Genomic DNA, 25,546 nt, shown 5'->3' on the forward strand with positions numbered 1-25,546 from the left:
ATAATCCTTCTTGTGTTGACTGCTTCCTACTAGGGTGGGTATTACAGTTCTGTTCTCACAGGCTGGACCGTGCTCCAGTTTTTCACATTGTTGGGTGGAATGTGATAGATGATAGATAGATAGATAGATAGATAGATAGATAGATAGATAATGATGATGATGATAGATAGATAGATAGATAGATAGATGATAGATAGATAGATAGATAGATAGATAGATAGATAGATAGATAGATGATAGATTAAAAGCATCAAACAGTACTTCACACACAATCACTCAGGATCTTGCATTAAAATAATCTCTATGTTCTTCTGATTAATAAAACAAAGCATTTCTTTAAATGTTTCAAAATGTTTTGGTTTCTGCCTTCATCAGCTTCTCTGATAAAAGGAGAATGATGCCGTTTCCAAGGTGGCAGGTTGAAGACATGCATTGTTAATATGTCCTTAGTCTCAACCTAGAGCAATGCTTGACTTCAGTGAATAAAGCCCTTCTGAAAGCATTCCATCCTCAAAGCTTTATCACTGCTGCCTTGGAAATGGCATCATTTAATCTTTATCAGAGCAGCTGATGATGACAAGAGCTCTAACCTTTTTCCACATTAAAAAACAACAACACCTACTGTTTTGTCGATCACAGTAAACACATAAACACACATTCTCATATACATACAAATTTACGGTTTTCAACGTGCAGTTCCGATTTGAGGGTTTGTGGTGCTGCATCACAGTCCCGGACTTGAAAGAAGTCGGGGATGGGGAGGGGAGCACAAGAGAAGGCAGGTTTTAAAATGGCAGTTCAAAACATCAGCGGGTTGAATAAAGCAGGACTGGAGGGACACAAATGAACTGTGGAAACATGGTGGGGCTTAAAGGAGCTGGGAAGGGATGGGGTTTTGGAGTGAAATGTAACAGGAGAGGCTTGGAGAAGTTGGCAAGGAGTGGGAGGTAGGCAGCATTGACAGGCAATTGAGCGGGGCAGCAGCTTCTAGTCTCTCTCTCTGTGTTGGGGGGGGGTTGTTCTTTGGCCAGATTCTTATAATAATAGCAATAATGATTTATTATTTATCTGCCGCCCATCAGATTGGGTGCCCCCGTCACTCTGGGAAGCTTTCAACAAATTACAAAACCACAGTAAAACATCAGATACATAAAGAACTTCCCTATACAGGGCTGCCTTCAGACGTCTTCTAGAAGTCAGATACAGTCATACCTCGGGTTATAGATGCTTCGGGTTGCGCACCGCGCCGAACCCGGAAGTACCGTAACAGGTTACTTCTAGGTTTCGGCACTCACGCGTGTGCAGAACCACTGAATCGCAACTTGTGCGTGTGCAAATGTTGCACTGCGGGTTGCGAACGCTGCGGGTTGCAAACGTGCCTCCCGCACGGATCACATTCGCAACCCGAGCGTCCACTGTAGTTTCCTTGACATCTGACGGGGAAGTGTTCCACAGGGCAGGCACAACTACCAAGAAGGCCCTCTGCTTGGTTCCCTGTAATCTCACTCCTTGCAATGGGGGAAATGGCAGGTTAACATTTCAAATAAAGAGATTCCAGGTGACTAATGAGTAATTAATACTCATGATGTGTGTGTGTGTGTGTGTGTGTATTATATATATGCTAAGCCTAACCTGTTATGAATATATTAAATCCCCCCCTCAAAAAAAGGCTGCTTCAGCATCGTACTGGGCTATATTCTATTCTATGGCAGCCCAACTGAGAATTACCACACTAGAATACTTGAAACAGAGAAAGGAGTGACAGAGAAAGAACATATAAGAAATAGCTGCTTTAGGGACCAAATATGATTGCATGCTTTTGCAGAAATATTTATTTATTTTTAACTCAAGGAATATGCCTTTCTTTTCTTACTATTCCACATCATTTCTTTTATAAAAGTTCTTCTTTCTAGTAGTTGGGTACCCTTTCCGTTTTATATTAAAGGATGGTGAGATTTCTCAGGTGTTTAGATGGAATAAAAAGATATTGTGACCATACCTTCTTCTCTTTTTTTAGTACTTGGGACAAACTGGGACATCAGGTAAGCTTTCTGCACAAAATTACTACTATGCATAAAATGACATATTCACTGTGTAGCAATAAGAACAGATTGCCTTGCTGGTGCTCTCAGAAACTCAGGCTGTTTGAGATATGCAATTTGGGCTCAATGAGAATTCAGAGTTTCCTATGAAATATTGATTGCAAAAGGTTTCTTTGGCAGAACTCTTCTATCAGCTGGTTAAAATGCTGATGAGGGTCCTCAGAGAACATAGCAATATAGCAGTAAGCGCCGTAGCTTTAGTACATGTCGAAAAACCCTGCAGGCTGCAATCCTACACACACACACCCTACACCTGGGAGTAAAGCAGCTTACTTTTGAACAGACATGTACTGTATAGGATTGCACTGATAGTAGTCTGAAATCCAATTCTTGAATTAAAGGGTATGGGGAGCCAAAGAGATTCAACCCCCTTATCCGTCCTTGGCTACCTCACAATTGTAAGGTAAACTGAGCCCTGTGCTCCACTAAAATTCTGAAGTACTCTGAAGCAGAAAGCATGTGAGAAATTGGAGGATAGGTTTAATATTGTCACTGACATTTTGGTATAAAAGAGCCTCACGTTATACTTCAAGCCACCAAGAAAGCCCTATGGATAAATAGTTAAGCATTTTCCCATCACAACGTCACTTCTAGTGGGAGAATTAAGTATTGTTGCATGCCACCCCAGTCTCTGAGCGGTGCAAGATTCCAGGGCTTCCAAGCACCCTTGTGCTCTGGCACTCGCCACGGTGTCCCATTGCGCCAGAAGTGGTTTAGTCATGCTGCCCACATGACCAAGAAAGTTGTCTGTGGACAAACGGCAGCTCCCTTGGCCTGAAGCTAGATGAGCGCCATAGTCCAGTTTGCCTGGACATAACTGTCCAGGGGTACTTTACCTTTACCCAAGGTCTATGTTTCCTTCTGGAAAATAAGGCACAGCGGAGACTGTGGTGTCTTTATGATACATGGTTTATTTACACATATATACAATCTGAGCCAGTGATGGAGGGCCTCCCATCATTACACTTCAAAAGAATCTTGCTTCTTCCATAGCTGTAGCCTTGGATCTAAATAGACCCCAGCCATAGCTCCTACTCTGTGTAGCTTGCGGCATTTAACTGAATGCCACTTTTTGTCCATCCTATATCATCCCCAACAGCAATCCTAAATTCTACTCTGTGCTGATTTAGATTTCAGGGTACAGCTCCCACCATTTGCCAGCTGGCACACTGTCTTTGCTTATGTCCCATCCCCCTGTCTTTGTTCTCTTTTAATGGCTCAGGCGATCACCTGAACACAGGAAGCTGAGACCAACTATTAAGAGTCTGATTTCCAGTTTAACTCTCCAGGAATTTAGCAGGGAAATCTAGCACCCACAATTTATAACAGTATGTTGCTTAAGTTTCTCCCACTGAAATAAACTTGACCTAAAAGTGGATGAATCAGTTAAATACTGGGATGCCTTTATCTATTTTTTAGTGTCTGCCTGCCCCTTCCCTCTCTTTCCCTGTTTTAGGTGATAAAATCTTAACAGGATTTTATTGGGCGGTATGCAACGACATGGTTGCAAGTGTTCTAAAGGCTGCATAATTAGGGTACTTGTCAAATATGTATTATAGAACCTGACAGTGAACACAGAGAACATCTTAGTTTGTGGCTTTTTAAAGAGCACAGTCTATAGGAATACTTATTTTATACTGCTGCTAGGCTTCTGGCTAAGTCAAGGGTCAGCTTTCAACAGACAACAGAAGATGACCTAGAAACAATGGAGCTGCAGAGAATTATAGAGAACAAGAGACTTTGCTGTGAAATGGCAAGATGCATTTAGAAAGAAGATCAGGTCAAGATAACATGTACATATATTAGCTTTGAAGAAAGTGAACTGGGGATTCAGTGGACCTTCAGCTGACATTTAGAAAAGTTCACCTGCTTCAGGAGCGATTCTTGAAAATTGTAAAGCAGAAAATAGATAGCTAGAGTATCCAGCTGGCACGCTTAGATGAAATGAGGATATGGTTCTTACATTTGGAAGCAAGGTTTCTGTGATAAAATAGTGATTCAATTTTGGACCCATTTTTCCCAGACTAGAGGAGAGTGCCTTCATATATGCAATTACAATGGCAGCACCCACACGCAAGAGAGAAGTGGGGGGAAACTGGGGAGAACCCCAAGGGTTTCAAAAATACAATGTAATTATGGGCGAAGCCTAGGTTGGGAAGCCCTGCAAACCTGCCCCATAACGATTCAGAATGTTGATTTGAGGAGGGGGCTGACAACACATGGAATGAAGTAGGTGGAAAAGAAGGAAGCAGGAAGAAACGCATAGAGATTAAAAGGGTACAGACAGAACAGTATCATTGCCCAGATAAGTCACTTCCTGGATCACACTCAGAAGCTGGAAAAAAATCCATGAAGCAATGCAATGTAGGTAGAATTGGGCACCAGTGTGTTTAACCTCTGCACCCCAACCCCAAATAGCAGCAAAGAGAATCCATGCACTTTCTCACTTCTTATCTAGTGTGAAACGTTTTTTAAAATATTCCATTTGAATGTAAATCCCAAAGCAGATGCAGTGGGTTCTCCACATTGAAGGTTTCAAGCAACTGTGATTTGGAAAGTGCTGGCTTACGACAGCTCAGCTCTGAATACAAGATCAGACCCTGAACAGCTTACAACAACCCTGCAGTGGTATCCGCTGCTTTTATCCCTGTATTGAAAGTTGGGTTGAGAGAGCAGAATACAACAAACCTATGGGTGTGGGTGTGTTTGATTTTTCATCCATCACATTCATTCTTAGTACTTACAAACAACCTTCCAGGGCAAAGTACCCTCCACACCACAAGGCAGCTTATATAAAAAAATAATTAGATTCATACAAATACAAGACAAGTTGTCTCCATAAACATAGCAGTGGCTCTGAGCTGCAGCGGTATCTATCCAGGCACATTAGAGGGGTGCAAGAATGAGCCTTCCTCTCCCTCTTATGGCCTCAGCAATGGCAGCTGGTAGCTATGTTTGATGGGGCTCTCAGCTGGAAGCTATACAGTGGTACCTCTGGTTGCGAATGGGATCCGTTCCAGAGCCCTGTTTGCAACCTGAAAGGAATGCAACCCGCCTCTGTGCGGGTCACGACTCGATGCTTCTGTGAATGCATGTGACATCATTTTATGTGTCTGCACATGCGGCGAAACCCGGAAGTAACCCTTTCCAGTACTTCCGGGTCGCCGTGGGACACAACCTGAAAACACAACCTGAAGCAAATGTAACATGAGGTATGACTGTATCTAGTTCAGTGTTAGAGCCCAGTTGCAGGTTGGAGGGCTGTGCTGGCAACGGATACATGACCAAACTTGGCCCTCCAGCTGTTTTGGGACTACAATTCCCATCATCCCTGACCAGTGGTCCTGTTAGCTAGGGATGATGGGAGTTGTAGTCCCAAAACAGCTGGGGGACTAAGTTTGGCCACCACTGCAATAACCTTGCAATGTAGAAGGTTGCTGATATTTTTCAAGCCTTTAAGCCAAATGCTAGGGTGGTGCACACACACTCACACCAAAGATACACTTCCAACAGTGTGCTGTGTGGCATTGGTTGTCACCTGTATTTTACTCTGAAATGATATTCTAGAATTGAGGCAGCCTGTGTTGTTTTTGTTTGAAGTGTAGCTATAGCAAATAGATTGGCAGGGGAAGGTGAGGACAGGATTTTCAACCTGGGCTGCTCTGTAATCTGCCTGACTCAATGAAGCAGGTGACATGAAATCCATATATATATTTCTGGGATCAGTAAGATGGTATGGTGAAGGGTTTTCTTCCTTATTGGCATTTTACCCACATGACAGGAATGTTTGCTTATGGGACCTAGGATTTGATTCACTGTCCACTGATGCCTGTTGCAAAATGCCCCAAACTGTGATCCAGTTTTAACTGCGCCAGCAAAATTGTTTCTTTCAATGACACGATCAGCAGTTGAACCACAAAGATGCCACTTGACAAACAAAAAATGATTGTATGTGTCTATGTGCACAACGTTGCGTGCTGCTAGTGGCAATCACACTGCTATAGTAGCAAAGCCTTTTCTAAATAACCCTGGTTGTTCCCTTGTTCTCTTGACTGACCAATATACAGTCCCATGCATCTGTCTTTGTTACAGAATTACCGGTAAGTCTCCTGAGGAGAACCGTGTCATTTCTCCCCAGTAACCAACAACTTAGTCCCTTTCAGAGAACAACATGTTTTTGGGTGGGGTATAAATAATAAATTGTTGTTGTTGTTGTTGTTCTGTACCACAGATTAATTCTATGGCGTTGGGGTACAGGAATGCAGTGTCAGTCCCCAAACTCATAGATACATACATACATAATTTTATAGGAATTTCACCTTAGCATAGTTAAAACCACGCTCAAGGCATCTTATATAATTACAAACAAAAGAAGTCATAAACAATAAATAAAACATTAAAAGTACGCAACAAAACTGAACAATTTCTACAAATTGTGGTGAAAGGCCTGCAAGGCAGGGAGCATGTCTTCCAGGATTCACAGCCAAGAGGGCCTCTGGCCTCTTTAGCAGCTGCAGCTGGAGTCAGTCAGGGCCCTGCCCTTCCAGGCCAGGTAGAAAAAGACCGACTTTGACTGCAAGTTGAGGAGCCTGCCTTTTGCATGGTCTGTTGAATCTGTTGAACCCACCTCTACACACACATTTGGGGGGGGTGTGGGATTAGCAGCCTCATATAACAAACATGCTTAAATCTAATTTATGCATGAAGGAGTTAATACCATAGAGCAAGCTGTTCAGCTAGGCTTAGCTATGTCACTCCCCTTACCTTAAGAGGAAATGGGTAATCAAGCTTATTGTTGCACTCCTGTCCACCTGAGAAGCTCAGCTGTGTGAGGAGGTTTAAGCTGCTTGGCTCTCATCAGCAATTCTTGAGTTCTTACAGCAATAATTTAGGAACTTTCACCACTTTGTAACTAAGCCAAGTTCTACTGCCCGTGCAACTTTTCCGAAGGACGTGAACCTGACCTTTGAAGCGTTTGTAAGTAAACCATTCTTTTATTTGCCAAACACGTGGTCTTTTTCCCATGCTGAGGGAACTGGGAAACTTTGAAGGAAACCTTTTAAGGGGACATTTTTGCAACTCACTTGGAGGGGCACATATTTTAAAGATCTAACAGCCAATATTTCCATACTTTGCTGCATATTTTGTGACTTTAAATCTATGCTGGGGTTCTGTTACCAAAGAGTACTTGCCCCAGACTTTGTTCTTGGCATCCAGGAATTCTCCTTTATACATACACACATATAACACGAACAAAATATGACCATTTTTCTGTTCTCTCTGTGTGAAATTTCTGACAAATTTATAAGTGGTGGGGGAGTGGTTGCACTCCCCTTAATAATGCTACAATATGACTGTTCCTTCTTACTACATTATTGATGGATTAAGTGCAGAGGCAAGTTTACTGCGGCGATTCTCCTGTACTATATTGGTGAATTTTCCTTCTAAAATCAGTGATGCAACTACAGTCCACTGGGAAATATGAAAGGAAGCCCTATACAGTGGTACCTCAGGTTACAGACACTAGAGGTTGCAGACTCTGCTAACCCGGAAGTAGTACCTTGGGTTAAGAACTTTACCTCAGGATGAGAACAGAAATCGCATGCCAGTAGTGCAGCAGCAGTGAGAGGCCCCATTAGCTAAAGTGGTACCTCAGGTTAAGAACAGTTTCACGTTAAGAACGGACCTCTAGAATGAATTAAGTTCTTAACCTGAGGTACCACTGTACATGTAAGGTTTAAATTGGGGGCAGTTTGAAGTGAATATTGATGGCCCAAATTATACTTCTTTTTATCACGGCACAGACTGCAAGAATAATCTTATACCTGCTGCAACAAACACCAAAGGGGATTCTAGAGATTACGCCTGGTCAGGGCTTCAATTTATATCTTATTCAAAAGGTAGCATCTGCTAAAAGTGGTGTGCAAGGGAATTACCACAGAACTGACACAGATGGCAGAGCCTTTCAGCAGCAACTATTCCCTGCAGTGCACAAGGTTACCTTATGAGGCCTCCTACTCAAACTATAGCTAGCTAAAGAATGTGTGGTTTCTGTTAAGATCACAACCTGAGGTGTTACAATTTCAGAATCTTCCTGGTTTTGAAGATACTTGTAAATGATTCACTTCTTATGTTCTGCTCGCAGAGTTTTGATAGCTTTCCTAGCTATCGCAAAAATACTCTCTTCTAATATAAAGGTTCTTAAAGTGTGTGAAAGGCGAGCCCTCTCTTTCAGGGGATCACCAGTCTGTCAGTATTTTGGGAGATGGGATTCAGGTGCCTTCCAGAACTTTAGGTTTGCCTATTTAAAAATACGCAAAATAAAAATAAAATAAAATGTTTTGTGGTTTGGAAAGTGATGGGGAAAGGTGTTGAAAAGTATGAGATGCAGGAATGATTGAGAGGAAGGCAAGTAAATACCCCTCAAGCAAATCGGGACGAATGCGAGATGAATGCTCATTGTCACATAACTGCCCAGTAAACAAATCAGAGTGTATGGATATCATCTAATCACTGTGTAAATTTTGTGCTAGCAAAGCAGGATGAATGCTGAATAAGCAGGTCATCCGGAGCAGCCCTCAGTCTCATGTGTGACTAGTTCGAAGTAAATTGCATCTACAGCTGTAGATGTCTTCTCTCTCAGTCTAAGGATAACTCAGACCTGTAAAGGGGAAGGGTGGCGCTGTGGGTTAAACCACAGAGCCTAGGACTTGCCGATCAGAAGGTCGGCGGTTCGAATACCCGCGATGGGGTGAGCTCCCGTTGTTCGGTCCCGGCTCCTGCCAACCTAGCAGTTCGAAAGCATGTCAAAGTGCAAGTAGATAAATAGGTACCACTCTGGTGGGAAAGTAAACGGCATTTCCGTGCGCTGCTCTGGTTCGCCAGAAGCGGCTTAGTCATGCTGGCCACATGACCCGGAAGCTGTACGCCGGCTCCCTTGGCCAATAAAGTGAGATGAGTGCTGCAACCCCAGAGTCGGCCACGACTGGACCTAATGGTCAGGGGTCCTTTTACCCTTTACCTTTTTATAAAACCCCTTAATTGCAGCTATGCGTTGTTTCGCTTGCTGAATGCTGGAGAGCTGTTTGCCCTTTGAGGTATTATTTACATCAGCCATTAGAGGTAAAAATGTGCCAATATCAGATTTTTCTTATATGTGTTTTCCCCAAAACCCTATTATATCAAATGTCTGGCCTATATCTGGAATGAAAGTATTTCTAACAATGTTGACCCATCTGTGAGTGGAACAGGCAGGTGTCATTGTTGCCGTTGGTGCTACACAACTGAAAGAAATATATTTCTGCCTTGAGGAGTTGTGTCCCCAATTAGCTGATTTCAAACTTTTATCCCTAATTTAATTACTGATATAAAATGTTGCCAAGGCTTCAGCTTGAAGTGGGGGATTGGAAAATTTTCATTGGATCTTTGGGGTGAGGGTACTGAAGGCCTTCTTATCCCTTTCCCCTTGAGATAGCTCGTCTCACTTAAAATTTACCCCAAGCCAAGAGGTGGAGAGGAAGTGTATAAGGCAGGCATAGGCAAACTCTGCCCTCCAGATGTTTTGGGACTACAACTCCCATTATCCCTAGCTAACAGGACCAGTTGTCAGGGATGATGGGAGTTGTAGTCCCAAAACATCTGGAGGGCAGAGTTTGCCTCTGCCTGGTATAAGCAATAGGAAAAATAAGAAGGGGTGTGTGTGCTTTGTTCATGATGTCATTCAAATATCCCATTTACTATTCTACGGTGTGGAGGCAGCTAAGCCCCTGTAACATGGATTTTCTGGAAACAATCCAGCCAGAGTTACAGCGTGAAGTCCAGTGTAGCATAAGCAGGCTACAATGGGGCTTCTCCTTCATCTAGTCCACCTGCAGCCCAAATGCAGAAGTGGGTAGACATCACTGGATGTGGCCTGTGCATTTTGCAAAATGCCATAGGTTTCAAAATGGAATTGAGTATGTACCGGAAACCAGAATATTTTCTTTTGTCTGGATGGTCTCCTTTTGTATGTTGGAGAGTAATCTCTATGTTGATTGTATGAAATGTCCACAGTAAACAGATAATGATTTCTTCTTTATCCAGAATTATGCCATAATTAAGAGATGGTAGCTTATTGACTGCAGCACACAAAACTGTACGGATCAATTTATAGGCAAGAACATAATACTATTTATGTGGCTTTTAGGTAACTAGGTTATCTAAAACACTGATTAATAATGAATCATGCCATTGGATTGGCCCATTCCAGTTCCATAAGCAAGTCAAAACCTTATTATAATGCTTGCCATGTTCCTTAACTAACTCACAATCATTTTTTTTAACGAAAACCAGAGGTACAATAAGGTGCTTGAATTAACATTCACTCTGCAAACTCCATCATGATTCTGCTCACTATAAAGTATTGGATGTGCTGCCTTCTCTTGAATTACTTTATTGCACTTAAATTATCACAGCATTTTCCCTCAGATAATAGCAATTGGAATAACTACCAGGAGTACAATCTGGTAACTATATCCTGCTATTTAAAGTCATTGTCTGTCTCATATGTTTCTTTTAAGTAGGCTGAACTGTATGTGCAATAAAACCAAAATAAATAAAGTAAAACACTCACCTTAAAGAGCAGGTCTGAGAACCGGGGAAATAATTCGGCTTTGCAATCCCACAACCTTCTGAGGCATCCTGTGTGAAAGAATATCCGTTGCATGCTGGGGAGAGAAGAACACAGCTTTAGTCAGATAGGGCTACTTCACACACTAGTGAGAACAAGTTTTTGGATCCCTCATGGTTGTTTTCGTATGTCTGCTTAAGCCTAGTTAATCTCTTTATAATCAGACTTCATCCTACTGAGCAGATAGTTAAAGAGAATGGCATATATCACGGTTGGGATTTTCTTCCCCAGAGGCAGATGTTCTGTGTCACAGTTTATGCAACACAAATGAATGTGCACTCAGAGGATGCAGGTGGTGAAGGAGTGGATATAAGTCATTTTGTATGCACTATTTATGCTTTAAAGATCTTCCTTGTCTGACTATCGCAAATCTCTGTATTTATATTGGCTGTCTCAGCTGACTGAACTAATTAAAGAGGATCTTTATCAAAGCATTCATAGGTATATGTTTGGAGGCAGAGGTAGGGAGGCAGGAGAAATTCATGCAGCTTATATTTTCAAGTGAACTAATATAATTCACAAGTCCTAGGGTATATGTGGATTGGAACACAACTATCAACCTGATTACACACTTCTGTGATTTTTGTGGTGGATTTTCTGGTGAAAAGATGTGCATAAAACACAGACGTGTATTTTAGGGGGCGTAAATGTATGTTCCATGTGCACAAATGGAGCGATAATTCCTGTGCCTGATGGAATTACCGTACCTCCCCTTTCTGACCCCCATGTGCTGTTCTGGAGGTTCTCCTGACACCCTTCTGAGTCAATCTGAGCAGGCATGGGAGTCACACAGTGGGAGGAAATCCTTTCATATTTTTTTCAGGAGCCATTCACAGAAAGCCTGCATGTGTGTGAGAGAAATAATGAAGAAATAATAGAGCTGAGAGGGAAGGGTTAACTGGAATCAAATCTGAAAAGCACCCGTGTCAGCTAAATGCCACTAGTGTCCAGAAAACAAGTACAGTAGTACCTCTGGTTACGTACTTAATTCATTCCAGAGGTCCGTTCTTAACCTGAAGCACCACTTTACCTAATGTGGCCTCCTGCTGCTGCTGCACCGCCACCACGCGATTTCTGTTCTCATCCTGAAGCCAAGTTCTTAACCCGAGGTACTATTTCTGGGTTAGCGGAGTCTGTAACCTGAAGCGTATGTAATTTGAAGCGTATCTAACCCAAGGTACCACTGTAGTGCAAAATGTGGCCACTTGCATGATAGCAATTTCAAACGATTGTTTGGAAAGTACAACAGCAGATACCAAGTCTCAAGGGAAGTCAGCCTATCCTTATGTCATGCTGCACTTACTGAGTATTTATTGAACTTCCTCTAGTATTTATTTATCCTGGAGAAAACCCAACCCTGGAGATGAGAAACTTTATATCATCATGGCTTACATTTTGCTTGGCAGGCCTCTTTAACAGAAAAATGTATAATATGATACATCTTACTGAAACAACATAAATAGTAACATAAACACAATGCAAATATCAAATAAATTATTGCACTACAACTGCCTGGAAAAACTTATCCAAGTGTTTGCCACAGTGTAGCATTTGTAGTGTGCTTGAGGCAGTTGCAGCCAACCTGGCTTCTCTTGGTACCAGTATAATACAGGTATATGCACTTGTTTTTCCACAATTATTCTTTACATTTTAGAGGCACACCTAAGTTGTTGTTTTTTTAAATCTACACCTTAAAATGCATTATGAAGAGGTCCTTACACCCCTTTTCTTACTAGCCTCATTAGAAAGCAAATCTCATTGGTCTTAATAAACTTACTCCCAAATAGTTGTGCTTACACGTAAAATTACCCAAACAGAAATGGAACGGGTGAGGTGTAAAGGGATGTGGGTCGGACTGGTGCGGGGGAGGGGGTTGTCCAAGGGGTTGATGGCTGGGGGGGGGGGTTGGTGAGCGAAGCCAGCAGGGTTGGCAGCCCCTAATAACAAATAGTTTGTGCAAACTGCTTAGAGGGTTTTATTAAACTAAGTGTTGTATAAATCTTCCCAAGGAAATAAAAATAAATTTAGTATTCTGGCCTAGGGAGCTTCAGATAAGCAAGACTGATAAACTGGGAGTTCTTCAAGCAGCCATGGCTGATTGCAGTGTTCTGGAAGCCTTCCAAGCCATTCAGATATATGAAGTTGTTCTGAAGTCATTTGCAGTGCTTATCACCACACTTTTGAAGGAACTATGATTAAGAATATAAATATAGTTCATGATAATACTGTTAAGTAATAGAATATTGATTCAATATTTTCATAATTGCTTAGTTCGTAGGAAGTGAGCGGTACAAAGGATATCTGATATTATCCCATTTCTTCTAATAACAACTTGCCCATGGGAGATTCATGTTCAACCTAATGCCCTTAATTTAAAAGTCCACCTTATTAAGACTGCAAGCATTAAGCTATGGCGGCCTGATGTGAACCGTCTCGGGATACAGATAATGCTAGGACCCAAACTGTGTATTCTTTGCAGCACAGAATGAAAAAGACCAAGTGCACATCCTAAAATCAATAATCACTCTAGAAAGAAATGGAAGATCAAAATCAAATGAGAAAGAAAAACGTTCCCTTACACACTCCTGCTATATGAAGTTATTTTGAACATGCTTACTGGTCTCGTGATTAAGAATATAAATATGGCTGCTATGCATAGTTGCTTCTTAAGAGTTTATTGTCTTAGAGCAAGAACGGGGAAAATTTGGCCCACCAGGTGTTGCTGAACTGCATATTCTATCAGCCCTAGCAAGCATGGCCAATGACCAGAAAAGATGGGGTTGTAGTTTAGCAGCATCTAGAAGGTCACAGTTTCCCCACACCTAACTTAGAGTTCACATAAGTCTAACAGTTTACTTAGCTTTGCAGCATAAGGCAGTATGATTCTTACAGCTGTCATTAATGAACCAGCCCAAGCAGTAGCTCTTTCCATGAGAAGGGCTGTCATAAATCAGAAGACTAGACCACAAGGAGAGCATGCTAATCATGTTTGTATTCCACTCTGTATTGCTTTCTCCATCAAATAAGGCCTCTCATCCTTGTTGGTGGCTCCCTACTGCTGTGCAGCTCTCTTGGGTGCCTGCTGAGTAGCAATAAACAGAGTTGTTGTCAACACCTAGTGTTAACCAGCCTAAAAACCTTTATACCTGTCTGCATCTGTACTGGAACTGATTTTTAACTTAAATGTTTGCATTGCTTTTTATATTTGGAATGGTTTTTCATTGTTTCATCTGCAAACCACCCCACCTCTTAATTTAATCATTAAAGGAAGACAACCTCTTCCCTGCTGTTTCTGTTCCCTGTTTGTTTGGAAATGAAGTCTATTGCTTGAAATTGTCTTAAGTCACAAGATTCAGGCTTACCTGTCCTTAATTTTTGTGACCGGAATTATCTTATTTTGGGGTGTTTATCTCATATACCATCTCCATCCATCTCCATCTCCATACCACAGATTTTGCTTTGTTTTTACTTGAAATTCAGCACCTCATGTTTGACATGTATCATATGGGAGGGGCGAATTGGAATACATTTGCTGTTTCCATGGTGGATGTCGCTGCAGGAAGATTTCTTATTCCAAGTGAGAGTGAGCCGGAGTACTTCTGGTGGACAAGGGAGGTCTTGTTTTAACTGACAAGGAGTGATGCCATCTGAGGAAATTCACCCCTTCTTATTTTTCCATTTCCTTTTTTGAGAAACCCGCTCACAGCTGTGACATATGCTTACTAAACCCAGTGATATTTCTCCAGTGGAACAGCTATTTTGCTCATGGCAATGCTACTTCTTCGTTCAGCACTGCAAGGCACATCACAGCTGGGTAGTATCCAACAACCATGCTGCCATAAGCAGATGGGGAAAGACACCAGCTATACTTGGAACTGATGGCTAAACACTGTTGATAGACAATGTTGGATAAAACCATCACTTATAGAATATTAGAGAGACCAAGCCTGACATTTTATTTAGTAATTCAAAATTTCTACGATAAATTCAGTTGCTTGGGTGTAGCTCCATAGAGTGAATTGTATTTTTGAATGGAGAGTAACACCTGACCCATATTTTATCAGTACTGTAAACTATTAAATGGGACACGGGTGGCGCTGTGGGTTAAACCACAGAGCCTAGGAAAAAATAGAGTCAAGTTCTGTGCCCACTGCTTAAAAAGAAGTGGTCATGATTAATGAGAAAAGATTTATGAGGGCTAAGTGTTATGAAAGAAAAAAGGGGCAGCTGACAAAAGCCTGATGCTCTGCAGTCGTGATTTCCAATTATCCACTCACTTTTAATTATTTGTCATCTTTATCTTTTTTGACTGTTTGTTAAATTCCTCTGTCACTCTGCGCCCTGTACCTTTACACTTTGCCTCTCTTGTTACATAATGCACCACAAAACAGAATATTTGGTAGTTAGCAAGAATAATCATTTATTTTAGTACAGTGTCATGCCAACCTCCATTAGTTAGTAATAATGATTGGCAGTGCAATTTTTCTTGGCAATGAAACCAATTAACATGCACCTCAATCCCTGTAGCTGAAGTATTTCCCTAAAATTCAAACTTGTTCATGCCTGTTTATCGCGAGCCATTAAAAATTTCCATGACCCAGAAACGCAATCCATAACCTGTCCCATTTTAGATGAAAAATAGCAATGAATGGGTGGCAAAATGCATGGTACAAGATCAGTGAAAGATGCAACTGTATTTGCAATGTATGGTACAAGATCAGCGAACTGTATTTGCAATGTTCATATGAGAGGGTTTAGAGTGGGGGAAAGACCTTTGATAGAAAGAAATAGTTCTGAGAACCACCTGGCTGGACATTTAATAGCAGCATAATTGTAGCTTCTTCTTCTTTTTTTAATCTTCATTGCATTTTTAAAAATTACAGAAAAAGCATGAAAACATTACATCTAAATATTGAAAAATACAAAATACAAAAAACTGAAAATATAAAAAGAAAAAAACTAAAAGGAATAAATAATAAAAAATGAAACAGAATTAGTCAAGTATACAAAATTGTTCAAAGGATACAAACAGTACTTTGAATATTCTATACCCCTGGTTGCGCTTCGAGGCCCCCCAAGCCCACTCCTGAGAAATAAAGACACAAGGACACAAAGATTAAAGTTAATGTTGGTGGGCGAATTTAGGCCACAACTTTATTGATTACAGAATGTGAGCGCTATTGGCTTAGGCACTGGCAAGCAAGACTATATCTGACTTCCTGCCTGCTTTGCTGGAAGTCAGGCAAGGGTAAACTCCTGAAGAGGCAGCCCGGCCGCCATGAACCAACCCGAGCACCTCAGGGTTCCCCTGGTCATGGTATGGCCCTAGCCCCTCCGTAGGCTTCGGACAGGACCCAGACCCCTGGATTCCTTTAGCAGCATACCCTAAAGCATGGAAAACTACTTTGAATCCCTGCTTTTTAGTTGATTTCCCTCTATCTCTTTGCAGCTTCAGCATTTCACTTAAGTGACAAATATTCTGTATTTCGTTTATTAAAATCAGTTTTTTCCCATTATATCATAATTGTAGCTTCTAATCCAAATACTGCACATCAACAGGAATAGATCTTTTTATGATTTTTTGAGTACTTTAAGACAGTCAGTCTCTGGATCTGGAGAAAGACAAATCTTACTCATCAAGCCAGCCTTCAAATCATTCAGCGCTAACATAAAGTCTGTGCCATTTACAGTACAGATTCATTTATCTGTACAGTCTATGTGACATCTGAAACGCTCAGATAATCAAAGGATTGGATCAATGGGAATGTTTTCACAGTGTAATACTGACATGGAGCCACACAGGGGACACAATAAAGTCCAAAGGCTTGGAGCTTCAGACACACACAAGAAAAAGATTTCAGTAAAAGCTTCACCACTAAGGGATAAATTAAAAAAGGGAAAGGAGTAGAAATGTTTACGACTCATGTGAAAGTAATCACATAGGAACATGGACCTAACTTTTGTGGGGTTTTTTGCACAAATGCTAGACAGGTAGCATGGAATCCCTTTTCTCTAGGCCTGAAGCTGTATAATGTTAGGTAGGGAGAAGTGGGCCCATGCCTTCTTCCTTATCCCTTACATTCCCAGAGTTAGCAATTTTGTGTACTTGGAGATTATGTGCTTACATTGCCTGCGTAAGTTCTATGCATACAGAAACAATGGACAAGTGGAGGCTGTGGAAGGGGAGAGTAGCTGCAATCCCACTTCCCCTCTGATAGCTTTGTAGCCGAAACAAGTCCATCAATGAACTAGAAAAGGAGGATTCTTTAATTTGGGTGCAACCCCAAGTTATGAAGAAATTGAGCACCCAAAAGGGGAGGGCTCTATTTAATATTTGATATCTGTTCAGGCTGTAGTGACTGCTCAGTGGGGTAGATAAAAATCGATGATTTAAAAAATAATAATCAGATTTTTAAAAATTTAATTGGATTTTTTAAATTTAAATCGGTTTTTTAATTTAAATTGGATTTTTAAAATAAAATGCTTTTGAAGGAAAAAAATCTTTCCAAAAACAGTTTTCTACTTAAGTTACCATGTTTTTTGCTCTATAAGACTCACTTTTTCCGTCCTAAAAAGTAAGAGGAAATGTGTGTGCGTCTTATGGAGCGAATGCAGGCTGCGCAGCTATCCCAGAAGCCAGAACAGCAAGAGGGATTGCTGCTTTCACTGCGCAGTGATCCCTCTTGCTGTTCTGGCTTCTGAGATTCAGAATATTTTTTTTCTTATTTTCCTCCTCAAAAACTAGGTGCGTCTTGTGGTCTGGTGCATCTTATAGAGCGAAAAATACGGTACATTATAGTCCAAAGGCCATTAGGAAATAAGGATTTGTTTTAAGTTTTTCATGTGTGCTGAAAATCAGACTAAGGGTTTGTTTTTTAAAAATGTTTAACCACATCAGTTAACAAACATGGATACATATGCTATAATATTATTGTTTTAGTTAAATAAATTGTTTAAATTGTTATTGAGGAAATGATTATTTTTCTCTTTCCAATGAAGTACAGCAAAAAGGTTGTCCAAATATAACCAGTTAACTTATTAAACCTCACAATAATTTCATAATTATCTGTCTATCAGTAATCTTTGATATAACTGTAAAAACTACTCTGAAAATTTATTATTCCAAAAATGAAACCTTCATCTGGTTGAAAATATTAAGATTATACCAGCAGGAATGCCTTTCTGTTTTTAAAAAAAGAGATTTAAATCAAGTCTTACTGACTAGTGATTTAAATCAATTTGATTTGATTTTGATTTAAATCATATCCACTTAGCTGCTCAGCTCCCCTGACCATCAGAATTCTGGCCTCATGCATGGAAGAATGTAACAAGTGAAGAGAAATGAAGAGCCCATGAGATTGTGAGAGGCAAAGTTCAAGAGGGAGAGGAAGCAGAGAAGTTAACAATTGGGGAGGGAGAGGAAGAACCACCAGCAGAAAAGAGACATGTTGTGAAGGGGCCCGCAGAACAAAATTATCTTATAAGGATTTTAAAAATGCATTAAGCCTGGGAATGTCAGGCAACTTTTCTTTTTCTTTTTGGAGGTTCTAACAACAACAGCAGCTCACTAGCTGTCATAGCCATAATAGTTAAGGCACATTTTGGGAAAACTGAGCAAGCTGCCCTATCCCATACAGCTTAGAAAAGTACTGAGGACAACGTTTGAGCTTCTGTATTATGTAGATTTCATCAAAGCTATTAAATGCAGCAATCATGAATGCATTACAGTGTTTACTTTCAGAACTTAATAATATAGCACAAATTCGATGTTGTGGATGGTCAATCAGTAGCCTTTAATACCGTTTCTTCTACCTGAATAAATGATTATTCATTAAAGGGACAATGAATAAATAAAGAGCACCAAAGCAAATGTGTCGCTAAAGGGAATGATTTCCTGTGCAATTGTGGAATTTGTACTTTGTTCCCAGAACAATTCTGAACACAAAAAGATCTAGTCATGTGAATAAATGAAAAGGAATGAACGTGGTCCAGATAATCAGCTGTTTGAAATTGAAGCAACTATTCATAAATATTATTTGGTACAGTGGTACCTCGGGTTACATACGCTTCAGGTTACAGACTCTGCTAACCCAGAAATAGTACCTCGGGTTAAGAACTTTGCTTCAGGATGAGAACAGAAATCGTTCTCCAGCGGCGCGGCAGCAGCAGGAGGCCCCATTAGCTAAAGTGGTGCTTCAGGTTAAGAACAGTTTCAGGTTAAGAACGGACCTCTGGAACGAATTAAGTACTTAACCTGAGGTACCACTGTATAGTAGGGCTGCTGTCCAAATATATTTGCTACAGTATTTTTGCTACAGTATTGTGTCCTGGGCTCTGTACACACCATGCACTTAAAGCAAATTGCTTTCATCAATGAATCCTGGAAATTGTAGTTTACCCTTTCAGAGCTACAATTCACATCATCCTTAAACTATAGTTCCCGGGATCATCTGGGAGCTCTCAAGTGCTTTGAACATGCTTTCAGTGCCTGGTTTGTGTGCAGCCTTGTTTCTGCCGCATGCCACTCCATTCCCCATCAATTCCCTGGTTCAGCTGAAGTGACTGTTAGTGCTGCCTCTGAATATGAGCTCTTCTATCAAGCTGTCTGAGCAAGTCTGCGGTCGGAACAAAATGATACTTTTCTGCCAAAAGGCTGGTGCAGCTTAGATGGCATAGGGCTCTGTTTGATTTGTTACCATTTGGTATGGAAGGACCATGGGGAATATCTTCATTTGCCATGGATTGTAGGCCCAGCAAACTAAAACCAGCTTGGGTGGAGCAGAATGGAGCTGATCCATTGAGATAAGTAATGAGGGCAAGAAGCTTGTAGAGTACTCCTGGAGAGCAGAAGTGCTTACATTCTGTGGATCTGGTGCAGTGAATGTGCTACTACAGCTGCACTGTTCCATTTGTTTATTATGAAATAGTACTGCACAATGGAAGGGGCCAGTGAAGGAAACTACGTCACAAGCAGACACTTCTAATACATTTTTTTTAATTCTAAAGAATTCATGAAGTTTTGTAAGTCTTATTATTAGTATTATTATTACAATTAATGACCCACCCTTCAACCTAAGGTTCTGGGATAGGTAACAACAATTAAAACATAATAACAAAAAACAGTTTAAAGCAAATTCCCTAAATAAGGTGGGTCCTAAAAAATATACACCTAAGAGTCAAGAGCCAGGATAAGGAGGAGCATCTTAAGCATTTGCCAGAAGCTGCATAATGAGGGATGCTCACAATTCAGGGACTGCCACAATTCAGAGAATGCCCTCTCCTGACCCACTACCCTCTGAGATTCCGAAGGCGGTGGCACCTGAAAGAGGTTTGTGGGGAAGGAGGCAGTCTTTGAGGTATTTGGGGCCTGAGTCATTTCAAGTTTTGAGCACCTGGGCCTGGACCCAGAAACCAGTGCATCTGTTTTAAAACGGGGGTTATATGAGATCTGAAGGGAACTCCAGGCAGTAATCTGGCTGCTGCATTTAGGACTAATTGAGGCTTCTGAGTCATCTTCATGTGTGTTGTAGCATTTGACTTAGAGACACTAAGCCCAGACAACCTTATAGAAACTTTGCAGAAAGAAAATTGGAAAACATGAAAGCCTCATCCCAGCTAGCATGTGTGTAAGATTGTGTGTGTGTGTGTGTGTGTGTGTGAGAGAGAGAGAGAGAGAGAGAGAGAGGTTGTTTTGTTTTGTTTTGTTTTGTTTTGTTTTGTTTGTTTGTTTTGCTAATGCAAGTTTTATCTGTCTCTTTGAGGTCTCTTGTTTCCAGAATGCCACATATTTGAGAGTTAAAAGCTTAGACCATGGGTAGGCAAACTAAGGCCCGGAGGCCAGATGCAGCCCAATTGCCTTCTAAATCTGGCCCGTGGATGGAATCAGCATGTTTTTACATTAATAGAATGTGTCCTTTTATTTTAAATGCATCTCTGGGTTATTTGTGGGGACTGCCTGGTGTTTTTACATGAGTAGAATGTGTGCTTTTATTTAAAATGCATCTCTGGGCTATTTGTAGGGTATAGGAATTTCGTTCATCCCCCCCCCTCAAATATAGTCCACCCCCCCCCACAAGGTCTGATGGACAGTGGACTAGCCCCCTACTGAAAAAGTTTGCTGACCCCTGGCTTAGACATTATAACTTGATGCATGAAAGCACGACTGCAGCCATTGATTTTTCGGCCTTTTCTATCCTGTCCGCACAATGCGCTGAACAGAATACGCTTCTCACACAATGCAACATGCTTCCCTTGCATACACATTTTACTACAAACAAATTGTTAAGTGAAGCTCTGTTGGGGAAATTTTTGCCCTTGGGCACTGCAACAAGTAGACGATAGTGAGGTGGCAGAGAATACCTAATTAATAACTTGTTTTGGGATGGGGTGGGTAAATCTTGCTTTGCTTGACGAAGCAAGGATTTGGTTTCCTGCATGGCATAGGCAGGCAATCTTCAGTAATTTCAGTGATTCTTAAGAGCAGTTGTGCTGACAATGCAGAATCTGACAGTTTATCAGAGCCTTCTGACAACTGACAGTCTAAAAGCCTTTATTCACTATAAGCAGGATGGATGGTTCCTATTTGCTTTGTGTTCTTCTGCACGCCATATGTGATCTTTGTAGCTTGAGATATCTAGCCTGGCTATGTAAGAACAGAGAGATGAGGCTGGCTCCAGGGTTTTACTGCCCGAGGCAACCTGTAAATACCTGGAATGTCTCTAGCCACTTTTCACAGTATACAGTAAGATATTCTGCTACCCTCCGCGAATACCTCTTCTTCCCTGTGGGTGTTGCTGATGGATCCAATACTGAAGATTCATATCGCCACAGAAAACATGCAACGTCTTGGCTGGATGATTGGGGGGGGGGGGAGAACACTTTGATGCTATGTTATCTCTTACCATAGTCTCTAAATAAATCACCATGCTCTGGAATAAAGGAAGTAAATAAAAAAAGCTGCAGGATTCCTGATTAAAAGGAATATTCTTTGGCTTCATCTGACACCCAGCACAAATGAAGACTTAAGATGTCTCATTATTTCTAATGTAACAATAGAGCGGAAAACTCAGAAGGGGAGCAACGGCCACTCTGTTTTCTGTAAACCCTCTAAAGCATTGCGGTGATACATATGCAAATCATTGTCCTAGTTCATCCTCTTTATTGGCAATGTGCAGTTGGGCAAGAGTGCCACAGTTAGGGTGCTGCCACTGAGAAGACCCACTTACACATGCCCAACTCCTTCCAGCCCAGCAATTGCCACCAAGTTGGCTGCTAAAAAATCATGCAGTGCAGAATATTAGCCAAACGAACCCCATCAACAGATACATAGGAATTGTCTGTTTGGAATGTCAGGTTGCCATAAAGACTCCCATTGATTGACTGATCACATTTATATACTGCCTTTCTGCCAAAGCGGTTTGCAGTTGTAAAGTACTAAAACAAATGATAAAAACGTAAAATTGGCCAAAGGGGGGAGCAGTCCAGTTGGAGCAGGTTCCCTTGCTGACTTTGCCTGTCTGCCTTGCTCAACTGAAATATTAAGACAAACCAAAGCATTTTATCATGGACCATTTTGTATATTTTTCACTGCAACATTTCTAATGGGAATTGTATGCCCTCAGTTGAAATATCATGCTCACTGGATGTGCTGCCAGCGGGGTGTTCATGTGAATATCACTGTATTTCAAGCTCTGTATCAAAGTCTAGCTGAAATTGTTCCGGGGGGGGGGGGGGAATGTTATTATTAGAACCTTAAAACAATTAATAACCAAATGCTTTAAAAAATGGGTTTATTTTCTACACTGATGCTCTCCAGCCCTGTAGTCAGATCCCTGATATCACCAGTTCCTGGAAGATATGACAGCTCTATCTTCGTGCTGGAATAGTGCAGTGCCTAATGGTTCCTTTTAATACATGAAATATAACATCCTATGTTAAGTGTGTGTGTGTGTGTTTACTCAACCATCAGCAATAATACATTATTGCTCAATACTGCTGAAAGTACCATGTATGAGTTGTATGTTAACAGGAGGAGTTTTTAATAATAATAATAATAATAATAATAATAATAATAATAATAATAAATATTAGAGATCATTTGAAAAGGGGAAGGGAAACAACCTGTTAATAACAGAAAGTAATGGAACATATAGTCAAACCAACACTATGGCTTGTCAGAATCAGTGCTCATGGCAAGGCCGATTTTGTCAATCATTCATTTTATTGAATGTTAAATATTCAGATGGTGTAACATATGATGGTTCTTCATTATCTAAATAGGAAAATAGGTCAACAATATTTTAATAGAAATCAATATTGTATGCCCTTGAAAATCCCCAAAGACTGAATGGGAATTACAAGACAGCTAAAAAGCACAGAGTAGAAATGTGTAAACATCTTAATATAATTTGCCTCTTGTGCATGTCATTTAGGATAATATTCATAAATTTGTAATAATTTTGATGTCTGTTTCAGCTGGAGATTGTACAAAATTCAGCTGAGATATACACATTTCCCAAGGGCTGTTGGGGATTGTGTACCTTGACTGGTAAATGTGCACAATTCCCTCTTCGTGGAATGATTATTTGCACATTCTTTGTGATGCCTGGTGAATGTGCACAGTGATCAGTAATTATGCCCGTTATCCTCTCAATTTTCATCTTGTTTAACAGATATACAGAAGCAAAATAGCTCATAACTATTTATTCAGGATTCACTGTAGGGGGTGCATAATCCCAGGGTAGTTCAGATGCTGCTATTGCATTCAATAAGAATATAGGGGTTCATCACAGGGATCATGGGGATCTGGAACAGAAAGTGGGCGCTAAAAATCCTTGATCCATATATGACACACTACTCATGCCTCTTTCATTCTCAGTCAATGGCTCTATACACCCATGGCTGCACAAAATTAGGTTCTAAAATCCATTAGAGTTCAGTACTAATTTTGAAGCTTATAACACTAATAAGGACAACTCAAGATGGTTGTATTTAAATTATGCTTCCTTACATTTTTTTAAAATATGAGACATAAAAACAAGATTTTCCTGCTCATTTAAATCCATATGTCATAAGAATGAAAGCATATCTTCAATCAGTAGGAGAATCAATCTTGTAACAAGCTATAGAAGCAAGGCAGCCATTCCAGACTTTGCAGTTAACTCCAGTTATATTTTATAGGAAATTGTATGCAATATTTTTCTTGGACAATGAAAGCTAAGCAGAAGTCATTTGTCTGAACACCCTGTGGTTGCATAAACCAGTAAGAACTCCTGCCAATGACTAGCAGCAAGCGTCAACACACAAGCAGAAATCGAGTTGATACTTTCTTCTCCCCACCCAAAATAAAATGCCAAAGGGCACATCTCGTAGACTGCAAGACAACAGAGAGGAAAACAGATGGCAAAATCATTTGCAGCCTGAGCAGAAGCAGATAAAACGATAAACTGAGGCCAATGGACTTTTCTCCAAACCATCATGCGCTAATCCATCCAAGTTATTAAATAGCTAATTAATTGATCTCGGGCCCATTCTCCTTCCGCAATTGTATAATCAGTGCTTCCTGGCTTACCTTAAAAAGCACCCATTTTGTACTTAGGTGAGTAGAGCTCTTCATTTCTTCTTCCAGACCCTGTGTAGTGGAGCTGAGGACAGACAATTCACTGCTTCGTTAAGTAGTCCCTATTTCACTCACTCTGTTTCTAGGCAGCTCCTAAAAAGGCTTCATCATAGATATTTCTTTTCCTAAACAAATATTTACTTTTTGAGAATTCAGGAAACATGTTCCGAATGCAACTCTTCCATGGCTTTTTTGGTCTGTGCCAATGTGTCATCGCATCTGACAGGCTGTCAGTTGTGTTAGTCTTACCACTGTCTCTGGAAGCATTCTTTGCCACGAGCTGTTTGGGGTGGCAGGATATGAAGTCTGTGCAATGGTTTTTCAAGGCCTTTTCTCTGAGTTAGACTTAACAACACAAGGTAGGTTCAGTTGGGCACATTCAATATGCTACTTGATTTCCTCAGCACTAGACTGGCAGCTGAATGTGAGAGCTGGTGCTGTTAAAAGCACTGGGGCATGAGGTGAAGGAATACAAGCACTTTTTCTGTGGTGTTTCATCTGGGGTGGCTCGTTCAGGCACACAAGCCACTGGATATCAAGCAGATATGTAAACCAGTACCCCAAACATCTAGAGAACCACAGATTCACCACCCTTAACTTTGCAAAATAACATTTCTTAAAGAAGTCAAACAAGAAAAACAAGTCAGAAAAATAATAAATTAAGAAGATTATATAATGGCTAGGGTCAATGGTCAGGGGGCAATTAGATTCCCCATGGTTTGGTGGGGGAAGTTGGTGTGGCCTGAACTACTTTATCTGAGTTTTCTGGTTTCTGAGGGTGCTTATCATAGCAGCAATGACTTCCCCTCCCTCCTTCCTTATACTTTTTAAAAGCTACCACCTGTGAAAGTCGAGGAGGTGGAACCTGTATTTAAAACTAAAACTGTGGTGCTTGGAGCAAGAATTATGGCAATCTTTCTACCCACAGAATGTGATTCCAAGGACAGAAAAAAGGAAAGGGAGGAAGAAACGAAATCCACCACTGTCACTATAACATCATCAAAACTGGGTGAACTAAGTAGCTCAGAGTCCACAAATCCCCTCTGAGAATAAGTGTGGTGATGATGTCACCACCCCAAATGGGAGGTGAATTTGCAGCATGTGGGGCATAGCTATCAACTTACAGATTTGAAAATAAGGGACCAGCAGCCTCAAAAA

General features: G+C 40.8%; 1 long non-coding RNA gene across 1 annotated transcript; it reads right to left on the bottom strand.

The window, feature by feature from the left end:
• Positions 1-695: 695 nt before the first annotated feature.
• On the bottom strand, positions 696-24,445 carry LOC310701363. Its single transcript, XR_014523026.1, has 3 exons — positions 24,341-24,445; positions 10,714-10,807; positions 696-737 (listed from the first exon to the last, which is right to left on the bottom strand). It is a non-coding gene; the product is annotated as an uncharacterized lncRNA (long non-coding RNA).
• Between the last annotated feature and the right edge of the window lie 1,101 nt (positions 24,446-25,546).

This window comes from Podarcis liolepis (genome assembly GCF_965112155.1).
Source record: "Podarcis liolepis genome assembly, chromosome: 1".
Lineage (NCBI taxonomy): Eukaryota > Metazoa > Chordata > Lepidosauria > Squamata > Lacertidae > Podarcis > Podarcis liolepis.